Raw genomic sequence first — 22,254 nt, 5'->3', positions numbered from 1 at the left:
GCGGCACGGTGTTGACTGGTTAGCACGTATGGCTCACAAAGCAGAGGTCGTGGGTTTAAATCTGGCCCCGGCTTTCCTGTGTGGAGTTTGAATCTACTGCAATTATACTCCATACATAACTACTACTACTCTTATGTTGACCTGGACTGATCCTTCCCCATGGGCTTACTCCACAGGCTGCTGTCTGCATAAGTTTTCCTTTATTGGTCTAAAAATCTATGCACGTCTGTTGTACCATATTTACACCATATGGGATTGCCCAGAGGAAAAGAAATGTTGAAAGGAGATCTCAAAAGTCTCATTTGTTTCTCCTCGACAACGAGATTGGTGTGATGCCAAATTAAGATGAAGGTGTATTGCTCCAATGTCTCGTCTTTTTCTCCTGAGCAATAACGTGCACAATAACATCTCTCTTAATTCAATATACTCTGTCGTGATCTGCGTTTATGGACGTTTGCATTGTCTTGTATGTTTAGTTATGTTTCATGTTCACTTGTTTCCTTATATTTGCTGTTGAGGTCTTGTGCACCCGTTTTCGTCTTGACCTGTTCTTGTCAGCCCCGTTCCTTGTGGGTTCCAATCAGCTCCCTCCAGCCAGTTGTCTTGTCCAGGCGTATCCCTCATCTCATCAGTTTGTATTTAGTTCTCTGGTGAGAATGACAAATTTGTCTCTCGAGGCTTTGAAGAGCAAGCTTTGAGCAGTAAACTTTTCCTTGAGGGTCTCGGCCAGTAATTTTCAACTTCCATTGAGGTCCTCCCCCGAAGAAGCATAAAGGCAATGATTTCAACTATTCCAACAACCGCTTGTGTTTTTTGGTTTGTTTTGTTTTTACAGCCATTTACTTTTGCTTGACTTATGAATATAGGACATTTGAAGATGTGGCTTTCTTTGATCATTTCTTCACATTTTCCACTGTTTGCCTTTTAAATCAAGACGATTTCAATAAGACGAATGAATGGCTTTGTGGCTTTAATAAGCCAAGACAGGCCTTGCAACATGATTGTATCCTCATGTTAATTCGATTGCTTTTTCCTATGACTGCCGTAGCTACCTCGGGAGATGCTCAAGCGACTTGGCCAACAAACACAGGAAAATCTATGCTTGAAATATTATATACGTACTGTAATTGTGATCATATTTTATATCCTGTCTGGCACTAAAAATCGTACTCCTCTTTCTTGCTATGTGGAACAAATGCATTTCCTCCCACATACCCCAGCCAGCTGGTAGTTGATTTATTGTTGTACTTCCACACCCTCATCTCTACTTGAAAAGCCCTGTTTATACTATCAATTCACTGGAGGTAGTTTTTAATCTATAATATATGTGTTTAACTACATTGTTTGTGTTGATGCCCAATTGTATACATTATATATTATTGCTGTATTTCCGTGCTGTCAGATTTGCATTAAAGGGATAGTTTGATCTGATATTGCATGAGATTTGGATTTACACATTTGGAAGATGCTCGATCCAGAACTGAGGCTGTCTGATTTCATGTGTTTTTCTCATTTGAATCTTGTGGTCTAAATTCAGCCACAATGTTACAAAATAAATGTTGATATTAACTGTTTAAAATGACAGGATAATGTTATACAGTGCCCGTCCCACTCATTTTACCAAAATTGTTTCTGGTTGTTTCCAAAATGTTTAGCATGGGCCGTTTAATTTATTTTTTTATTTATTTTTTTGCAACGGAGATGCATTTCATTCATTCATTCATTTTCCGAACCGCTTGATCCTCACTAGGGTCGCGGAGGGTGCTGGAGCCTATCCCAGCTGTCTTCGGGCAGTAGGCGGGGGACACCCTGAATCGGTTGCCAGCCAATTGCAGGGCACACAGAGACGAACAACCATCCACGCTCACATTCACACCTAGGGACAATTTAGAGTGTTCAATCAGCCTACCATGCATGTTTTTGGAATGTGGGAGGAAACCGGAGTACCCGGAGAAAACCCACGCAGGCCTGGGGAGAACATGCAAACTCCACACAGGGAGGCCGGAGCTGGAATCGAACGCGGTACCTCTGCACTGTGAAGTTGACGTGCTAACCACTGGACTACCGGGCCGCCCCTGAGATGCATTTTTCTGCTATATATTATGCATATGATTACTTTCGTAGGGTGATTCATAATACACAGCACTCAGTTGCAGCTGAAATCGTCACTGTTTGCGTCAAACACTAAGCATATCCTTTACCACTCAACACATGCACACAGTACCATATTAGCACCGTGAAATAAATTAATTTGTTCAGGCAGGAACATTCATTTTAATCGTCTGGGAGACACATATTTTTGCACATCCAGATGAAAGCTCAACCCTGCTGGCTGAAATACACAGACTCACGAGGTGATGTTTCACGTACCGTACAACAGGGAGCCAAGGTTTTATTAAACCGCCCATCCCAGCTTGAACAGATAAAATGCAGCTTTATTAAATGTCTTTTTATTTTAGCTGCCATTGATATATTTTGAGATGCATTTCAAAAAAATCAATTACTTCACCCCACATAAAGTTCAGCTTCTACAGCTTGGAGTGCTGTATACCAGCCGCTTCTGTTGCATCTTGTTTATATTGTCAAACAAAATGCTTCAACAATAACTGCTCGTTCACTTACTCGAGTGTGACACACGGATTATTATCATGGGTTGACTTATTTTAGCAATTCGTACGTATGGATCGTAAGTGTCTTCTATTATAACGTGTGCTTGCAAGTCTTCCCATTGCAGTATTAAAAGCCTGCAGGATGCAAAATGCCGGAGCAAGACTTCTGACAAGGACAAGAAAAAATTGATCATATGTCCAGATACTGGCCAACTTACATTGGCCCACTTGGGATGCAATTTTAAGGGTTCGTTACTTACTCATAAAATATTACACGGCTTCGCACTTTCCTTTCTTGTTTGGATCGATCGTTGCTATCTGCAATCTTCCGGTCATGCACACATACCTGTACATATTGTCACAACTTCAATGTAACAAAATGTTACAGTTCATACAAATTCCAGAGAATTAATTATTTGATGATAGCATCTGTACAGCTACAACGAGGATTCTGAATTAAGTTATGTTGATCAAAAGCCACTGTTTTTATCTACATCCCTCACACGACCTTTGTTTGTTTCTCGCACTGGTTGCAGTCTTTTGCACAGCCAATGGGTTTATCGAACATCATCACCTAGCATTCCGGTACTATTTTGCTAAAATGTCGTAGTCACAGCCAGGAACGGTTGGGCATCGTTTGAATTTGAATGATTCCAGTTCTTCGATTCGAATCTGGCTCGTAACAATTCTAAATTTCGATTAAAACAAATAAAATAAAAAGAGGGAGCAAATCAAAAAGAGGGAGCGAACCAGTTATTTCCTTTTTTTTTTTATTTTTATAAAATCGTGCAAACTCTGTTTTAAAATTTGTTAACCATCATATTAATATGAGCTTGTGAAATTTCCATGAGAGCTTTTTTTTTTTTTTTTTTTGAAAACCTCAATAAATGAAAATAATGCAGCAGATATTTAAAGCATGTTACTGCACAATTATTGATGGGGTAGCCTAGAGTTTTTTGACAAACACATAGCAGCATTTGAGGGGCGCATAAGGAAAATGTATATCTAGGCAGTCTATGCAAACATATGCTGCCTATAAGTACTGTAAGTACATGTCGTGTATGTTATTAGAGACTGAGACTTCCTCCAGACAAGGAGGTTTTTGCTCCTCTGCATCCACACTGCAAGTTACTATTGGTAGTAAACACGCTGATGTTGTTGCCGCCTTCGTCAGTTAAGTTCTTGCTAATGTGGGGTTTTATTACTTTTATTGACTATACCCATAATACATTGATTTTTTTTTCTTTTTTTTTTAATCAAGCAGTGAGCTCAATAAGTTGTTAATATTGCAGGAAACCCATCCAATAAATATGATAAATAGACGGTTTTTATAATCAGCAACCTTGCCGCATTGCAGGGGGTTTATTTAGTTATTTATTTGGACTGATTTTTCAACAGCACCAAATTAATGCTTTTAAAATGTGTAGGTCTGGATTAATTTTATTTGAGCATCATCAAAGTAGATAAATAGCGTTTTGAAAAAGAGCTCATTATTTTGTCCCAGTCAGTGTGGTGTGTAGCGTCTCAATACAGCAGCATTGTCTGTGTAATAATATTTTTGAGTTATTTTGTTGAAGCAGTTTTGTTTTTCTTTTTAATGAGCTGCATGTGCAGTGTCTTCTTGCATTCGTATGGCATTGTGCTTAAGCCCTATGCTGTGCAAGGAGGCAATCAGAGTGGAACGGAGTGGACAGTCGAGAATGCTGATGTCAACGCAGAGATGAGATAAAATCTGTTTTGTAGGTGCATGGTGGCTTGGTGATGGCAAAATACCAGACCTTGCTGATGCTGCCGATAAGACTGATCTCATCAGCATCAGGAATGCGCCAAATATCAACTGACAGTCTCCTAGACCAGCAGTATAGTTTCTTTTTTTTTCCTCAACAAATGTGCAACACACATTTTAAATATGATGAAATTATTCATATGCGAGACTGTGTTTGTTGATGGGGATGAATTAAGTACGAGCAGGGTTGCTTCTATTGACGAATGCCAAGATGGCGCCGCAGTTAGCAGCCACCTTCAAGAGCTCTTCAAGGGCTCAGCATTTTTTGTTTGTTTGTTTTGTGTTTGTCATTTGTTTTTGTCATACGGTGTTTGTTGTCCTTCGTGTGGAGCCTTTGTTCTCAGCATTTTTGGCCGCGACATTTGTCGAAGAAGAAAAATCTGTGCTTGATGGTTACGCCTTCTTGGCAGCATATCCGTACCAGCTGTAATTTTGATGGGGGGCTATGTCTGCGCAATTCAATACTCGCCTCTTGAAAGCTGCGGGGCGCTTGTGCTTTTTGCGCCTGCAATGGGCAACATTTTGGTCAGCAGAGATGTTGGCGCTGTTAGACAGTCTGCGTTGGTGAGGTTGGATGGATGCCTGGTAGAGCTGAGAGGGGAGCGTCAGCAACACAAAATATACAACAGAGTGTGACCTACATTTCTCTTAAAGCATTATAATGAGCATGACAAATTCTGCCAGCAAAGATTCTACTCAGGAAAGAGCAAGATGAAAAGTTAGGACCTCCAGGACAACATGCAGCATTAATGCCAGGGAAATAGCTGACGAGGAAATGAATGACAGGCGCTGCTGGGACAACTAATGACACTGGACATTAAATCGATCACAACTGGACTGCTCTGTTTATCTTGAAGATGTTTCGCCTCTCCTTCGAGAAGCCTTCATCAGTTCATTCAAGGCTTGGTTGGGACAAATCAGGCTGGTCTGGGTTGGTTAAAGTGCTTTATACAAACAGTTGAGTTGAGTTGAGCCTGGTCCTGCTGATGAAGCCTTCTTGGAGCGTCTTCTAAGACAAACAGAGCAGCCCAGTTGCTGTGGATTCAATGCCCTGTGAAAAAAATGACCTTGATAAATGTGAATATTTACAAGCAATGTCACTGGACTAACTGCAAAAATAAAAAAGTGAAGACAATGACCTTCCATTTAGTACACTGGAAAGGGGAAGCACAATAAGACCATCATATCGTCAGCCTCTTAAAATAATGACCTACGTCAATTTTTTTTTTTTTTTGCCTTAAACATCTCCTCAGGATGCTGACCAATTTTGATAAAATCCTTAGTTCAACAGATTATTCAATTATCTGCCTGAATTGAAATTATTAATACATAAAACAATCAGAATGTGGTTCTGTTTTTTGGGGTTTTGAGCCAATCTTGGAACAGTTATACTGTAGTTCTGTTCTAAATAATTTTGACTGGAACAATGAATGAAAGGAAAAACAATGAAGACTTCGAACATTAACTGTTCTGAAAAGTAAGAATAGACTACTTTTTGACATATTCTTCTGAGGTCTCCTCAGGCAATGAAAAAAAGAGAGGCATACTGATGAGTTGCCCTTCTTTTGATCTGCATCAATGTTACCTTAAGGTTTGAAAAGATTTTTTTTAAATGGCTGTCTCGAAATACAAACACGACAAAATTAATAAATGCTTGTAACCAGAAAAGACAACAGAGTTACTTGAGCAATTTAATAAGATGAAAACAAGTTCCGTAACCTCGGGTGGTGCCACAGAGCTGTAAGGTTGCATTCGCAGTTATAAAAACATAAATCAGCAACAAAATGAATAGATGGCATTGTATGCTATGATGTGATATCAAAAACAAGTGGCGCTCAATCACGCCTGTTGAATCGTGTCTTGGCAGCTATGTGTGTGTGTGTGTGTGTGTGTGTGTGTGTGTGTGTGTGTGTGTGTGTGTGTGTGTGTGTGTGTGTGTGTGTGTGCTATACACTCTTTCTCCATGCTGTGCAAAAATGCTCATTTAAAAAAAAACAAAAAAAAAAAAAAACTTATGATCCCTCATCGCTATCTGACAACTGTCTTTTTTGTTTTGGATCTTCTTTGTCTCCTCGGGTTCCAAGGACAAGATCCAAAGTGTTTTCTGCATCATTGAATACTTCGGCTGTCTGTTGGCCTCCATCGAGGAACAGCATGACACAAGGGTGAAGAACAGGGCAGGAAGTATTGCCAGTGACCCTTTACATCTATTTAGCCATCTGTTCAAGAGCTTTCAGTTTTGAAATGACATCCAGAATCACCTGCACAGGCGATTGTTCACTCTAAGTGGTCACAGAGTTCTCAGTTCTATTTTTCTTTTTCGAAAAGTTTGTTATGATATAATGCTTTTAAATGTGCACGATTTCACAGGACTTATTGTCATGAGAAAACTCTGGAACTAGGCATAGGTAAAACTTTAATTGGGAAATACATCATGTACACAGTTTTCAAATGTGAATGATTCATATCTTGCTTTTCATATTTTTCATTGATTCTAATTTTATGCTGTGTTGTCACTAGACAACACAGTGAGTGCCGATAACTCTTCTGTCTGTACCTGGTGCATCTACTTATGACTTAACTGTCTAAAAAAAGGCCTGTTTTGTTAAATCCCAGCAGCATAGCCACAGATTATAAGGGGGTTGTTTAAAAAAAAAATAGAGACTGTGTCTGCTTATCTGGGAAGATCTGACAAGCGATTAAAAGACTTGGCCACATTTGACAATAAAGTGAATCAATGTGTCAACTCTCGAGCCTAAATACCAATCCCTGCTGTCAGGCATTTTGTTTATGTGATTACTGCTTCTAAGTCATGAACCTGACATAAGTGAGAGTGAGAAATACAAAGCAGTCCTGGAGTTGCTGACTAGGGTTGTAATGATTTCCAAATGTCCTGATACGATATTAGCAATGTCACAAAGAAATAGGCTTGGAGAGTAATTTTATTGTTGTGTGTTCCGTTTGGCTCAGTGGCGCAAAGTGTCATGATCTATGCTGAGCACATCTCTGAAAAGTAAATATTTGTGTTATTGAAATTGTCAGTGCCATCAGAACAACAAGTCTGTGAGTGATTGTGTATGGATAAGACAGTGAAGTTGCTTGTTGTTATTGATATAACAGTGTAATCTGGAAATTGTGTTCTGATGTGAACTGCCGCCCGCTTGGGTTTTGATGGCAGTATTCTAAATTCAATCTAGTGAAGTCTTCCTACGCACCTACCTTTTGGGCATCAAATTCTCATCCACATCACAGCAATGATCTTGACTTGCTCTGAGCTTGTTTGTTCTAACATAGTGTAAGAACTGCCATTTTGCATGTCAAGACTTATACGATGAACTAATGCCAAGATGTTGTGGCGTGTGGAACAATTCAACAGAGATCCTTTATAATCAATTTTGATCAACATGACATACTGTAAGTAGGCGGCACGGTGGTAGACTGGTTAGCATGTACGCCTCACAGCACAGAGGTTTGGGGTTTGATTCCGGGCTCTGGCCTTCCTGTGTGGAGTTTACATGCTCTTGCAAACTCCACACAGTTCTGTGTGGAGTTTCTTCTGTGTGTGATGTGGAACTCATGTTGTCGATGCTGGTGCCAGTCTGATTGTCAGATTTCCTATTCATTTCCATTTCATTAGTTATTTAATTAAGTTATTTTGGGACAATTCACAACATAAAAAGTAACATTAAAATACTCCAACCAATTCTTACAAACTCCTCACCCAATTCTTCCAAACTAGGGCTTGTTGTATTCATTTTACAACTCTGAATTTGGTGATATGCTCTATTTCAAGATGGTTTGACTTTTATTTGTGCCTACATCATGTAACGTGTTTTGATCTCAGTTTTTATACAGATGTGATCCTGGTTTGGCCGCCGCGTGCATGTCTGATGTTGCTCACAATGGTCCAAGGAATGCTCAGGGGCTTTGTGTGAACTCTGATGGGAAATTAGAGGGAACGTTGGGTGACATATTCAAAAAGTGTGTGTCAGCCATCTCTTGGGAGTCACCTTCAAGACGAAGAAAATGCCTTGTCTGCCTGCCCTGTTGCAGCGTCTTTAGTCTTGAGCAGAGTGGCTGTACATTAAACACTTCTCTCATCTCTCACGTCATGACTCTTTGTAACCAAAAGGGGGCAGCACAGTGGCTCTTTTCAAGCTAAAACCCTTCGTACTGTATTGCTCTTTCACACTCTCTCTTTCATATCCCTCGTTTGGTCGGTGGCTTTTGGCGACAGAATTATGAGCATGCATCATTTTAACGAATGAAGAGCGAGAAGGAAAAAATGTCCCCTTTCTGTGTTCTGAGTGGATTCGACTGTGCTGGTTTGTGGTGCTGAAGAGAACAGCGCCCTTCATGTTTGCCCCATCTCTTCCAACAAAACAGTCAGAAAAGAATTTAAATGTAGCGCATACAATAGCCTACCACATACCAAATTCTCTTTTATGACACATTTCGGCATACTTATTTAAGTTAGTTTGTATCAGAGCCGCCCACTAGACCTGAGGTGAGAGAGACGTATAGAAGGAGGAGGTGGGGTGAGGAGGGCGAGGCGCATTCCTCCACTGAGAAAAGTAGAGTTGATCCGTCACATAAGCGTCGTAGCCCCTCTCTCATATCTTCTTCCCCGTCCTTTCGTTATCCCAGAAGGTCCGTTTTCGTGGAAAGCGAAGACATCAACCCTCTCTTTTAACCTCTCGTCCTCTTAAAACCTTCTCCTCCCTCGGTGAGGAGAGGAATGCAAAAGGAGTGTCTCGAAGCTTCTAAACGTTTTTTTTTCTTTGCAGGAGGTAATTTAAAAGACACCTTGAAGCGCCTAATGCAGCGAAGAGAAGAAAAAGAACCAATTTTTATTATAGCTTTTTTTTTTGTGGACTTGGGTAGAAAAGTACATTTCAAAAAAGCTGACAGCACGTCTAGGGAAGTAGAACTTCGAGGTTGTCATGCTTGAAGGTATTTTTGAATGTTCGGAGCGATATCAGCGTGCACCTTTGCGTGAAACACGACCTTTCCCTGGGACTGCATTTTGACATTTGGAATATATCGGAGGAAAGTGACGGCGACTCTTACAACACCTTGCGCATTTATTGGCAGGCAATTAGCCAATCAATAGACTTCAGCTGGGCAAGTGAGGACGTCATGACAACGATTACGCATTGAGAATGAAGGGCACAAAGTTCTACATTGCCAAAATTACAAGCATCAGCGCTCCGTCTGATCGTTCATTAGTATTTTTTTCGAGCGGAAGCCTCACACTCTCCGCGTTTTGGATGCGTAAAAGTGGACCGACTGTTCCAGAGTAATGCGCGAACACAGAAGGACCGACCGGAGTCCGTGTCATATTCAAAACCGTGGAGAAAAGGGAAAGGTGTTTTAAACACGCTTTTTTGAACCCAGAAAGTTCGGTCAGAGGTTCGGAGAATCGCTTTTGACCGAGAGGGGGATGAGAGCACGCAATCTCCTGGAGGTAATCGTTTGGCTGCAGCGGTGAGAAGAGAAGAGAAGAGAAGAGAAGAGAAGAGGAGAGAAGAGAGAGGTTGGATTATTCGAAAACTGTAACATCCTGCGCAGGTCAAGATCCTGTCATTGGCATCCCTTTGGAGACTGAGCGTGTACCTCTCACATCGCAGGTAAGAGGCTATCACAATTCTATTTTACGCATGGCTCATACGTTTCTACTTGACAAGTTGCGTGGGCAGGTGCGTGTGTGTGTGCGTGCGCGTGCCTCCGCGCACGAGCGATAACGACCGATTCAGTGAGCATACGTGCCAGCGATAGTTTGCATGTTTTTGCTCGTGCGTATGTGTTAATCGAGGGATAAACAAACAAAAGAGGCATTTCATAGTTCAGTCTGGTTAAAAAAAAAGGAGATTTTCACAAGATGCATTTCTTACTTCCTCATGACCGTTTTGTATCTGGCTCCCCTAAAACCATGGTACTGTACTTCCCAGCGCTCGCTGAATGGACGACAAAAAGGTCACATTATTAGGGACACATGAAAAAGATCAAATTGCCCTGGTTTGATTGACACTGTCAGATATTGGTCATCCAAACAAGATCAGGTTATTGATCTATGAGGAAACATGAAGTCGTTCGGGGTCCCTCAACATGGCCCATGGTCTGTGAAGTCCACCACCTACCCCGAATTAAAAGTCGGTTGGGGGGGGCTTCATGACGATCAGTTAAGGGGGCCCCGATTTAGCTGTGACACCTCTGAACAAGATGTGTATTCCTGTGTTTATTAGGAGGCTGCTGGACTGCATCACAGAGCTTTTCCTATTAGTTTACCCCTCCCCCATGTATCTACATTACATATCAACACAACCCAAACACCTCCGTGTCATGCAGTGTTGTACAAACTGCTACAAATAGAAGTCTCTGACCAGGCCAAACAACAACCTGCCCTTTGATACTACTCTTTGTATTGGACCCTAATGGAGGACCCAGGTGCACACGATACTGTGGATGTTAATGTTATTATAGTTTACCATGTATTAGTACGCTCTTTTAATTGTACTTTTAACGGAAATCCACAAACATCCATTACATTGTTTTGCAGAAAAACTACAGCAAAACAGCCTGTTTATGCTGTTTTCCATTCAGTCAACCAGCGGTAAGGACAAAGCCGCTTTTTGGAGATCCACTGTATAATTTTGCCATTTGTTCAAGCCTTCCAAATACAGACGCTGTTTGTCTGAGTGCTTTACAGCCCAGCAGGTGTTTCCCTTTCTCCTCCCCCTATCTCTAAGTCCTCTTCTCTGTATGAGCATTAGAGGGAGTTTCTGTTAAGAGAACAGAGAGAGTGTTGCAATGGTGTATATGAGGGGTGCCCATTACGGCGATCGCGATCAACCAGTAGATCGCGGACTGGTCCCAAGTCAATCGCGAGGGGTGTAGAGGAGAAAAAAAAAAACCAAACAACCATTTGTGTGTCTTTGTGCATGTTAGTAATGTATTTTTTGTGTTAATGTACACTGCACTCTAATCATCCTGTCAGTCTCATTTTCAGAAAAAGTATTTTAAAAAATAAAATAAAGCAGGTAAACCTTCAACCTATGGTGGCGTGTGACCTGTGTCATCGGAAGTTGTTAGCGCTCAGCAGTCTGCAATTGCAGTTTGTGTTGCGCTATATCTTTTATCGTTATCGTTATTCTCATTCAGTTTGTTTCGTGTCCAATTCACCGAGGGCACGGGTAAAAAATAGGAATCTAGAGGGCCGAGGGAAGCACTTTAAAACGATACGTGTGAGCTACGATAGTTAACAGGCTGCAAAAGTTCCTCGCATGCCTCCGTGTCAGGCTGTTGCTCATCATGGCATGTGTGTGTGTGTGTGTATGTGTGTGTGTATGTGTGTGTGTGTGTGTGTGTGTGTGTGTGTGTGTGTGTGTGTGTGTGTGTGTGTGTGTGTGTGTGTGTGCGCTTGCGCAGTAACGGGTCGATCGCGGGAGGTTGGTTGATCGAAAAGTCAATCTTCGGTCCAAAAGGTTTGGGCACCCCTGGTGTATATGCATGTTGAGTGTATGTAAGAGCAGAGAGGAAGACAGACGTGTGATTCTGCCACAGCTACTCATACTCAAGTGTGGGAATTCATAGGGTTTAAGAATTATGGCTCTTTAGCAGCAAAGTGAAGTCAATTTTCAACGAGCAAGGGCACTGGGAGGCTTGTGTGTGTGTGTGTGTGTGTGTGTGTGTGTGCGTGTGTGTGTGCGTGTGTGTGTGTGTGTGTGTGTGTGTGTGTGTGTGTGTGTTGGTTATATTGATTTGACCAGTCAGTGTATATTTTTTATCTCTCTGTCTCTAATCTCGAGGTTATTCCTACTTTTGAATCATTGCTGATGTGACTGAGTTGAAATTACATAGTGCTTAATTGGTGCTAGTTGTAAACATTTGAAGTCATCTGACCAGTGAGCGTTTACGTTTCTGAAAATTTTAATTTGCCTCTGGAATTCAGAATATCTGAATTGAAGTTCAATAGAGTTCAAATACAGTATTGGGATTTTTTTTTTTTAATGAGTGAAGAGGATGTACAGAAGTACAGATTTTGCAGCTGCACATTACAACAAGAAATTATTTAGGATATAAAAGGCAGATAGTAGATAGTGAGGTGGAGATGAATGCAATGGTGTGTCTGTGTGTGTGTGTGTGTACTTCATACATTTTGTCTGTCGCGGGGGTAATCTGGAATGTAACCCCCACAATAATTGAGACATTTAATGTTTGCAAATCAATTTTTATTTCGTGCTGTTTTTTTTTTTTTTTTTAACTGTTCACACTACATTATTTATGTTGTTTGTGCAAGTGCACACCTGTTTGCCTATTGCGATGATGCCAGCTTCGCACAGATTGCGATGATGGATATCTGAATTTAGTTTTGCCAATTAAACTCTGTAACACAAATCCAGAGTTTCATCCGCACTAGAAAGGTCTTTCACTTGTTAACATTATATTTATAAATGCGAGGCTTCCGTAAAAGAAATGCATTATTTTCTACTATGTCCTAAATTCACACAAATATGTGTCTCAACAATTTCAAAATGTATTTTGATCAAAGTCATGATATATTTTGGTGAAACTATGACATTTTATGTCTTGCTTGAGGAAAGGATCAATGCATCATATTTTGTCCCAGGAATGTTTTTTTTTGTTTGTTTGTTTTTTTGCAGAGGCAGCGTTGCATTTGCTGTGGGTTTAATGTAATATTGCATGGTGTTGAATAGTATTAAACACATCTATGTTTGCATTTTCAACCTTTTAAATCAGTGGTCTCAAATTTAGGGCCCAGGAGCCCTTTGCGACCCGCATGATATTTTGCAGTCCCCTACTTGACATAAATTTTTAATGTTAGTGTGGCCAACACCGTTTTTTGCAATTTTGTTGCCCTGGGCATTTTGTGTGGGTTTTTGTTTGTTTGTTTGTTTGATTTATGAGCAACACGCATGACAGCTTGTGGCAAAAAGTAATTCTGAAGTGACACCAAATGGAAGGAAAACATATCTTGTCACTCACTCACTCTCAGTCATGGCTTTTTCAAAATCTGCTGTGAAGAAAAAGGTTGGCGACGAGAGCAGCCAATTTCAAGAAAAAAACAGCGATCGAGCACAAGGCCCCCGGACATGTCTTAAATGCACAGAGAAAGTTGCGGTGCTCAAAAAATGAGATGTCATTACGCTACTAAACATGCTCAAGACTGAGCATGGGAGCTGCTGGGAGGGCTGAGAGAGAAGATCAGGTCACCAATCTTGTTCTCAAGAATTGTTCGTGTTTTGAACTGTTACGAATAAAGATTGAGTATTTATTCAACATGCATATTTTTGACTGCTCATATAAATGATTACACATGATAGTAACATAACCAGAGGTGTCAAATTCAGGTCCGGAAAGTAAAGCTACCGTTTGGCTACTACTCAACCAGCAGGCAAACGCACCATAAGGATCTGACATCTCATAACCTAACATTGTAATAATTGGTTGCGGTAGTGCTGCTATTGTTGCAACACAAATAGAAAAAAAGCGTCTAAATCTGTTGCCGCAGCAAACGATAGTAACTTTCTGCGGGAGTGTTCTGGCGCCTGTAGGTCAGTTTACAGCAACGTGGAGGACAAGCAGAGTTCAGAATGGAGCCCTGCAGCTGATAACAACTTGGTGATTCAGTATATTTTCTGTCAGAAGGATGACTGTCTGCTGACAAAGGCTTTGGATGACAGCCCGGCACTTGAAGGTTGATTAATGTGAAGCGCTGATTCTTTGTTAATGATAGTTTTATTTAGCTTTCATCCTTGTCAGTGTTAAATGGATATGCTTTGGTTGTTTTGCAGGAATGCTGCAAACAATATACAGCTGCTATTAAACGCATGAGTGTGGAGGTGTCATTTCATGCTGTCCAGCTACACGATACTGATGGCATCACTGAGAGTAGACAGACTCTTCTGGCAGTGTTAGCCTTCTTGGCGGTCACATTGTCTGGACTGCAACTATTATAACGGTCCTCGTGTTAGTCATTCTGGTCACAGGCCTCTTTCTCAATTTACTTGACAAAAGAGGGAAATGTGATTGCATCCCTGAGTACGAGAACATTTTTCATCTTCTGCATCCAGGGTTAGAGAAGTTGTGAAAATCTTGGCAATGGAGCGGAACACCAAAGGTTTTTTTTTTTATCTTGCTGATGGCTATTTCAACTTCACCTTTTCAACTTCCAATTTTTTTTAAGCTGGAAAGTCGATCAATGTTCATAGGGAAGTGACATTAACTTATAATGGCACTATGTATTTGTGAATCTTACAAAAGCGAAACAATGTAATGTTTATTTTTAAATATATAAATAGATGTTCTATAAATTCAAGCAGCAAAAGTGAAGAGCTTTCGGGACTTTGAAAGGGGAAATGGATGAAAGATATTCACTGTGGGACATTGCTGGTGGTTTTCATTAAGTCATCGCCATCGTCTAAATCTATGGCTGAAGGAATTGAAGGATTTTAATTGCATCGGGCAGTGGATCGTGTTTGCTGAGGTCAGATTTGAGGTGTATTTTCTTGTTAGACCTGCAAGAATTAGAATTTAAATGTTTTTTTTTTCTCACACCAGATCAGAAACCAATTTTTGTTTCTTTTTTTTGTAATCCATTTGACTAATTATCGATTTGAATTGGTGCCTGGTTGCAGTTGCAGCAACTACCAGAACATACTTTCACTGCCACTTTTGCTTTTGTGAATTTCATCGGCGGTTTTACAGGGTGGTAGCTGCTAGCTATACGAAATGCCTTGACCCTCCAGTTGCCACCCCTGCCACTGGATATGAATCTATCTATCCATCCATCCATTTTCTGAACCATTTTATCCTCACAACGGTTGCGGGGCGTGCTGGAGCTTATCCCAGCCATGTTCGGGCAGTAGGCGGGGGGCACCCTGAACCGGTTGCCAGCCAATCACAAGGCACACATCGACGAACAATCGTCCGCGCTCACGCTCACACCTAGGGTCAATTTTGAGTGTTCACTCAGCCTGCCATGCATATTTTTGGAGTGTGGGAGGAAAATGGAGTACCCGGAGAAAACCCACGCAGGCCCGGGGAGAACATGCAAACTCCACACAAGGCCGGAGCCGGGATTGAACCCACGACCTCTGCACTGTGAGGTCGACGCTGTAACCACTGGACCACCAGGCCGCCCCGCAATGAATCTCTGAATACTGAATTCAGCATTTTACTAAAAATGCTCCTTAGTGTGTACAAAAATATGTAGAATTAGAAAATTAGAATTAAAATTAAATTAAAATTTAATTACGGTAAAATTAGAATTTACTCTCACTCCAACAGTCCCTCCTTTCAAGAGGAAATTGTGGCGTCAAGTCCATTCGAACTTGACCACCCAGTGGACTACAAACAGTCAGATCAACTCCATGATATTTGTGGTTGCTCTAGTCTGTTTTTAATATGTTCAAATGGTCAGTCAAGTGTCCCAACTTACTTAAAACCCTCGTGACCAGTAGTATTGGGCGTTAATTGAGGCCCCGTGCTTGTGCTCTCTATCATATGAAAATATACCTTAAAGAATTTGGTCTACAAGATACTGATGGTTGTAAAAGAGGAGCTGCTTTCTGGAGCAATATGCTAACATTTCCATGATCCAATTAGTCAACTAATTGCAATGACCATCGGTGATTAGTCGACTGGCATAACAATCGTTGGTGGCAGTCCCCGTCGAGAATGGGACAGACTGGGCCAGTGCTCAACATTGAGCGATCTTCTTCCTGTGGTATGTATAAAACTTGGACTGGAGAAAATTAAACCCGAATTAGAAGTGTGTGTGTGTGTGTGTGTGTGTGTGTGTGTGTGTGTGTGTGTGTGTGTGTGTGTGTGTGTTTCTGGGTTTTAACCTCCACCCTTCCAACTGAACCTCTTGCCACCCTCCTCACCACCCCGGGTAAAACTGTCGAAAACTGGCAGTGGTAAACCTGGAACAGGCATATATTGTGTTACGGCTGTCACTATCGAATAGTTTTAGAATCGATTATTCTTTCAATTGAATTGGGTACAATTTTATTTGCATTTACGTGTATTACAAAATTTTTCTTGATTAGTGTTTATTAACCAATTAGTGTTGTTAATGTGGTGTTGTCTAGTGATTTAAAACAAAACAATTAAGCAATATTTCACATCATTGATATTTTACTCACTCAAAAACTTTTTGAAACAGATTCAGTCACTGGTTCAGTCATTTTCTAAAGCAAACGCAGATGCTTGCAAAGGCCTTATTTTGAATAAATAGAAAAGATAATCAGTCTGATTTCATGAAGGACCACAGATATCAGAGGGGAGAGGCTGGAATCTGAGAATGTGGACAATTTTAAGCTAAACAACGGCTCAAAATGATTACCCAATTATGAAAATAGTTGTCACTTAATTTGATAATCAATCAATTGTCGACTCTTTGATTTAATTTTGACACCTTGACATGACATGCCGTGCAGTACACGCAAGTGAAATCTACTGTAATGTATAAGAACTGCGAAGATCTGCCCTCTCCTTCCTTTATGCGCTCCCCCTTCCTCTTCATCACTGTGACTCTCCAGTACAGCCCTCAGCAAATCTACCAGTGTCTGTAGCCTCTCCTTAGTTGACGTAATGTCCTCTGACGGGCTCGTCCCTATGGATTGTGATCAAATGGAGCAATAGTGTACACAGCAGCAACAGCGCAGTTCCAGCTTGCTACAGCAGCAGCCGTAATATGGCAAAGATCAGCGTCTTGCCAAAATGATTTGACATGTTTCTGTGCTGATTCTACTTCATTACCCAGACAAAAAAAAAAAAAAAGCAAAGAACTAGGTAGCTTTAAAGTACAGGAACAGATGAAGTTGGTTCAAGAGTATATTTGAACAAAGCATTGTTTTATAAGTACATAAAAACACACATGCCACAGCTTGATGGTATTTCTTGAGCCTTTTGGTTTGTATTAAATGTGTTTTTTGTTGCCGCCTTCATCAACTGCTGAAGATATTAGTGATTGCGTTAATGCTTCATTTGAAAACAAAAACTTCAAAAAAGTATAAAACAACACCAGATTCAGTCAATAAAGAAAACGATTGGACAAACTAACAGTCATCAGATTGGTTGCAAATCCTTTGCAATCAAGGACAGCCTGAAGTCTGCCAGACCTCCTGGTCATGGAATAGCTGAGTAGCCAATTGTCACATTACATTCGGTCCTGTAAAAAGGTGGAGGCACCTATAAATTCCTATCCCGTTCACTTGATTTGAACGTGAATACCCTCAAATTCAAGCTCAGAGTCTGAAGTCAAGCACTTCTCGACTGTTTCATTTCAATCCAGTGTGTTGGTGCAGCGAGCTGGAACGCCGAAAATTGTGTCAATGTCCAAATATTGATGGAGCTGACTGTACATCCATCCATTCATTATCTGATCTGCTTATCCTCACAAGGGTTGTGGGCGTGCTGGGCTTATCCCAGCTGTCTTCGGGCAGCAGGCAGAGTACATCCTGAAATTGTTGCATAAACTATTTGTTTCTTATTAGTAGTTATCTTTCGGCACAGCGTGGAACAAGAGGGAATAAAACTGCACCTCTTGTAAGCTATTACGCGATATATTTTTATTCTTACCTATGATTGTGTTGTTATTTTAATGGCTGTGACTGTAGTGCATTCAGTTGCCTTAACAACAGCCTGCCATCTGTTGCTGGAACCCCTCTTCAAGCACAATCTCTGTTACCATTGATATGAAGACTTCTGCCTGGAAGATGGTACTCAGTTGGCCCAAGAAGAGGGATTACTGAATGGGAGACCGAGCAACATTCGGGTTCTTGATATGAATACCTGCTCCAAGTCTTCCGTCCAGTTTCGGCCCATTGGTGTGGCACCGGAGAATATTTCCCCCAAAGTTGCAATGGTATTCTATTGTATCTTGTTTATATTGTAATTGACACTGAAAGTATCTTTTGAATGTCTTTGTTTTTTTTTTCCCCTAAAGTCATCTGGCATACCCAATAATACCCCAACAACAATCCACGCCTGTCACTATAACTCTTGAGTTTTCAAGAGTTTTCCACAGTTTGGGATGTCCGGAGTCCCACCTGATCAATCCAAGAGCATGTCAGCAGATACAGGCATACTGAAATCTCTCCCCAGAAGCAAATAAATTGAACAAAATCCTGACTGCAGTTTACAGTACACTGCAGGACAGAAAAACAATAAGCATAGGCGGAAACAATTTAATCACTCCCTCTTCTGAAAAGCAACTTGCCCAGTCAAATCTAATTTTGAGGGACACGGGCATTGAAAGGGGTGAACTTCAGAATACTTTTGTTGAACCGAGAAGTTGGTGGTGGTCTCAACCCAATGAGCCGAATGATGATGATGATTATGAGATCAGATTTTGGTTACTTACACACGCACAGGGTATCGCTGCAGAGCAGGCATCATCATCTGAACTGAGGATGGTGTGCAGACATCAACAAATGTTTTGCTGCTTGTCACACTAAATTAGTTTGTCAGCAAGAGGCGTTAAGTACAACTTGATACAAATACAGCAAAATGTGAATCACGAAGGAATATAGTTGTCACAGCCAGTTTTCGACGGTTTAAAATCAACAGCGGGGGAGTTATACCCAGCAGGCAGGACACAGTCATAGTAAGTTTATTGATGCATACATCAACAGACATAAAAGCGGAAACAAAATCTCATTTTATTGATTGCATAGGATGACATATTTTTTGGGCTTTGATGTTTGATTTGCAATGTATTTGCAAGACTGTTGGTAGATGTCAAAAGTGTAATTGAACAGCCAACAAGTGAATAACAGTCAAAGTAACATTTGATGCTGTTGGGGCAGCATTTCCAGAATATACTATATCGCTGTTGTATCATCCGCGTACTCAAAGTTCACTGCCCCCGGAGCAAAGTTATTGAGCTTTTCAAAGAGGAAATGAAGTACAACAGAGTTCATCAACAGGAAAACCGGGAGCAAACCAGCAGCCTGCTAATTTCCGGACAGCTACTGTTCACGTGTCTGAGAGAATGTTGGGAATTGCGCCTTTGTTTTGATCACTTACAAGATGCACTTTACACCGATTTACTGGGCATGTTTGATCCAATGCGATTGGCTGGCACCCGGTTCAGGGTGTTCCCCCGCCAGGATAAGCTCCAGTACATCCGCGACCCTTGTGAGGATAAAGCGGTTCGGAAAATGGATGGACGGATGGATGGAGAGATGTTTTCTCCAAGTTATTTCTAATCTAAATGCATGTATTCTAACCCCATTACATTCCCACTCTGCTGTTAAAGACGGGCACCTATTCCATCCCTTCTTGTGTAGATGTATGGGAGTGCGGGTTTAAAAATGATCTGTTAACCTCTTTGTCCTCGGAGAAAACTCTTTTTCAGTCTCCAGAGCGAACACAATATAGAAATGCTGTTTGGATGTGTGCTTGTGAAAATAAGAAACAACGGAGCCCTGTTCTATTCCCATGCATCCCACTCTCCAGTTCTTTCTCCTTCCCTCATTCCTCGCTTCTCCTTTCGCTCTTTTCCCATTTATCTCTGTCAGCCTGCGTTCATAGTAGCCTTGGCTTTATTAATGGAGAGAGAAGAAAAAGAGAAGGTACGCAGTTGCTGGATCCAGTGGACTGAGTACTAAAAAGATTCATGCGGTTTCTATGTAAGGAGGAAAAATAAGAAGTCATTTGTAAATGTCACGCTGTGATATACAGTTGTTGGAAGGAGAAAGAAACTTGGAAAACGGGTTGAAGTGCATGGCTGCACTGTGTTGCTGCAGCTGGAATATTGTCATGCTGAACAGCACCTCCATTTGGGCCAGCTAGTCCACAGTTGCACTGGCTCTGCAACTGCCTAAATAAGCCTACAAGATTGTGCCTTTTCTTGCCAGAAGGTGCACACGGTGCTTAAAGGGGTTTCCATTTTATGTTTTGCCGGAGTAGAATGCCTCGGATCAGCGAGCGACACACTCAACGTGTGTCCCTGACCATGAAAATGTTATTGTAGGACCTTCTTAAACGGCTGAGGGCTGAATCCACAAAGAATGAACTGCGGCTGCCGCTACCGCCTTTCATTTCACTCCATTTGCCCCCGAAGTTTGCACCTTCTTAACGTCCTATTCACAAATTATATTGCATACCAGCACAAACACGTCCACAAACTTTGACAGATGACTGCAGTTTGCATATATTAGCTAGGTAGAGGATTATTTTATAATAATTATTGTTTTTTTTTAGTAGGTCACCCTTAACTATGCTGGCGCAAGTGCCGCATCAAAGGAAGTTTTTTTTTGTTATTAAACTTTTTATTGAATTTTTTTAAGCAGATAGAAAAAGGAAAACATGGTCACATTTTTAAATACATAGAGCATCATCAGTTCCGGGCATCAAACTAGAACATACATCAGATAAACGTCCCGGTGAAACGGGTTACAATTCCTGCACTTCCACATATGCAATGTCCTGAACACTGTACCAGATGAGAAGACAAATTTAGCAGTTTCTTGTCACTCGCGATCAGAGCGGTTGAGATATGTCTCTTTTTTGTTCCTCATTCAAAGCTTGTTGTGTGTGTGTGTGTGTGTGTGTGTGTGTGTGTGCATGTGTATGTCTGGTCGTTGATTGCTTAAAAAGTAGAGTTTGGGTCAAAAAAAGGGTGGACTCCCCTTTCCTCGAGGTTACCAAAATCCTTTGATTCCCATTCAGCAAATAAAATGACACGTTGATTGAAAATGGTGGCCATGATGTGAACTTCGAAATTCCTTTCTGAATGTTAACAAATGTGAGTTTGTAGGGAAAGAGGAGGTACAACAGCCGATTCAGGATTCCAATTTTCTTCCTTCACCTGTAAGCCTCATTTACTCAGTTTTGTCAACTCACTCGGGTTGAGTTTGTTTTGTTGAAGGTATGCGTATGCACTCGTGAGTGGGACACACATTCAAATAAAGGCGAGGGAGAATTCAAAGGGAGATTCTGGAAACGGAACTCAAAGTTGCATGTGTAAATGTGTCATCAAATCAAAACAGCAGCTACATGCTCTTTACAAGCAAACAGGAGAAGGTAATCCCACCTCTTTCAATAGATTTATTCCTGGCAATATGACACACAGAGAGAAATGAGGCCGCTTGTAATTAAGTTCTACATGTGCAAATCTATTTGTGAAGCATTGCTTATGAAATCCGCTGTATAATCACATAGCCCCCAAAAGGGAGACTGCTTACTTAGCATTTAAATAGGTTCCTTCTCCCTGCAAGTGTGTGTGTGTGTGTGTGTGTGTGTGTGTGTGTGTGTGTGTGTGTGTGTGTGTGCGTGTGCGTGTGCGTGTGTGTGTGAGTGAGAGAGAGAGAGATATACAGTACAGTATATGTAAGAATGTTTCGGTATGTGTGCAAGAGGACTTGTTTGCACAATAACATATTGCATGTGTGTATGCGCACATTGGCGTGTGTGTGTGTGTGTGTGTGTGTGTGTGTGTGTGTGTGTGTGTGTGTGTGTGAGCAATACATCTTGCCTTCGCATTATTTCTTCAGGCTCCCAGTGGACTATTGTAGTGTCAATAGAGCAGGTTTTAAAATGGGTGCAGAGGGAATATTAAGGAAAATTAAATGGGTGTGTGTGTGTGTGTGTGTGTGTGTGTGTGTGTGTGTGTTTCCCTGATGTGTTTTCATGAAACCAATACTGATGAAGTATTAGTTCCATGACGTTTTCAGGGATAAATTCACATTAGTTTAATATCCGTCGTCGAGGCCGAGTAAATGGCCATGTTGGTAGCTGTGCAAAGGTGTACATGTGAAATCTCAATGTTCCCACTGGGAAACGGTCTGCTTGACACAGGCATTATTATTGAAATGAAACATAATG

General features: G+C 41.1%; 1 protein-coding gene across 2 annotated transcripts in view; it reads left to right on the top strand.

The window, feature by feature from the left end:
* The first annotated feature begins 8,980 nt into the window (after positions 1 to 8,980).
* Positions 8,981 to 22,254, top strand: part of il1rapl2 (interleukin 1 receptor accessory protein-like 2) — a 242,353-nt gene continuing 229,079 nt past the window's right edge. For both annotated transcript variants that reach the window (XM_019884024.1, XM_019884023.1), the window contains exon 1: positions 8,981 to 10,025. The gene's annotated coding sequence lies outside the window, so the exon portion shown is untranslated. The remainder of the gene's footprint in view (positions 10,026 to 22,254) is intronic.

The sequence above is a fragment of the Hippocampus comes genome, unplaced genomic scaffold (genome assembly GCF_001891065.2).
Source record: "Hippocampus comes isolate QL1 unplaced genomic scaffold, H_comes_QL1_v1.1 scaffold156, whole genome shotgun sequence".
Taxonomy (NCBI): Eukaryota; Metazoa; Chordata; class Actinopteri; order Syngnathiformes; family Syngnathidae; genus Hippocampus; species Hippocampus comes.
Note: the sequence above shows the minus strand (reverse complement) of the source record. Positions and strands in the feature narration are given on the sequence as shown.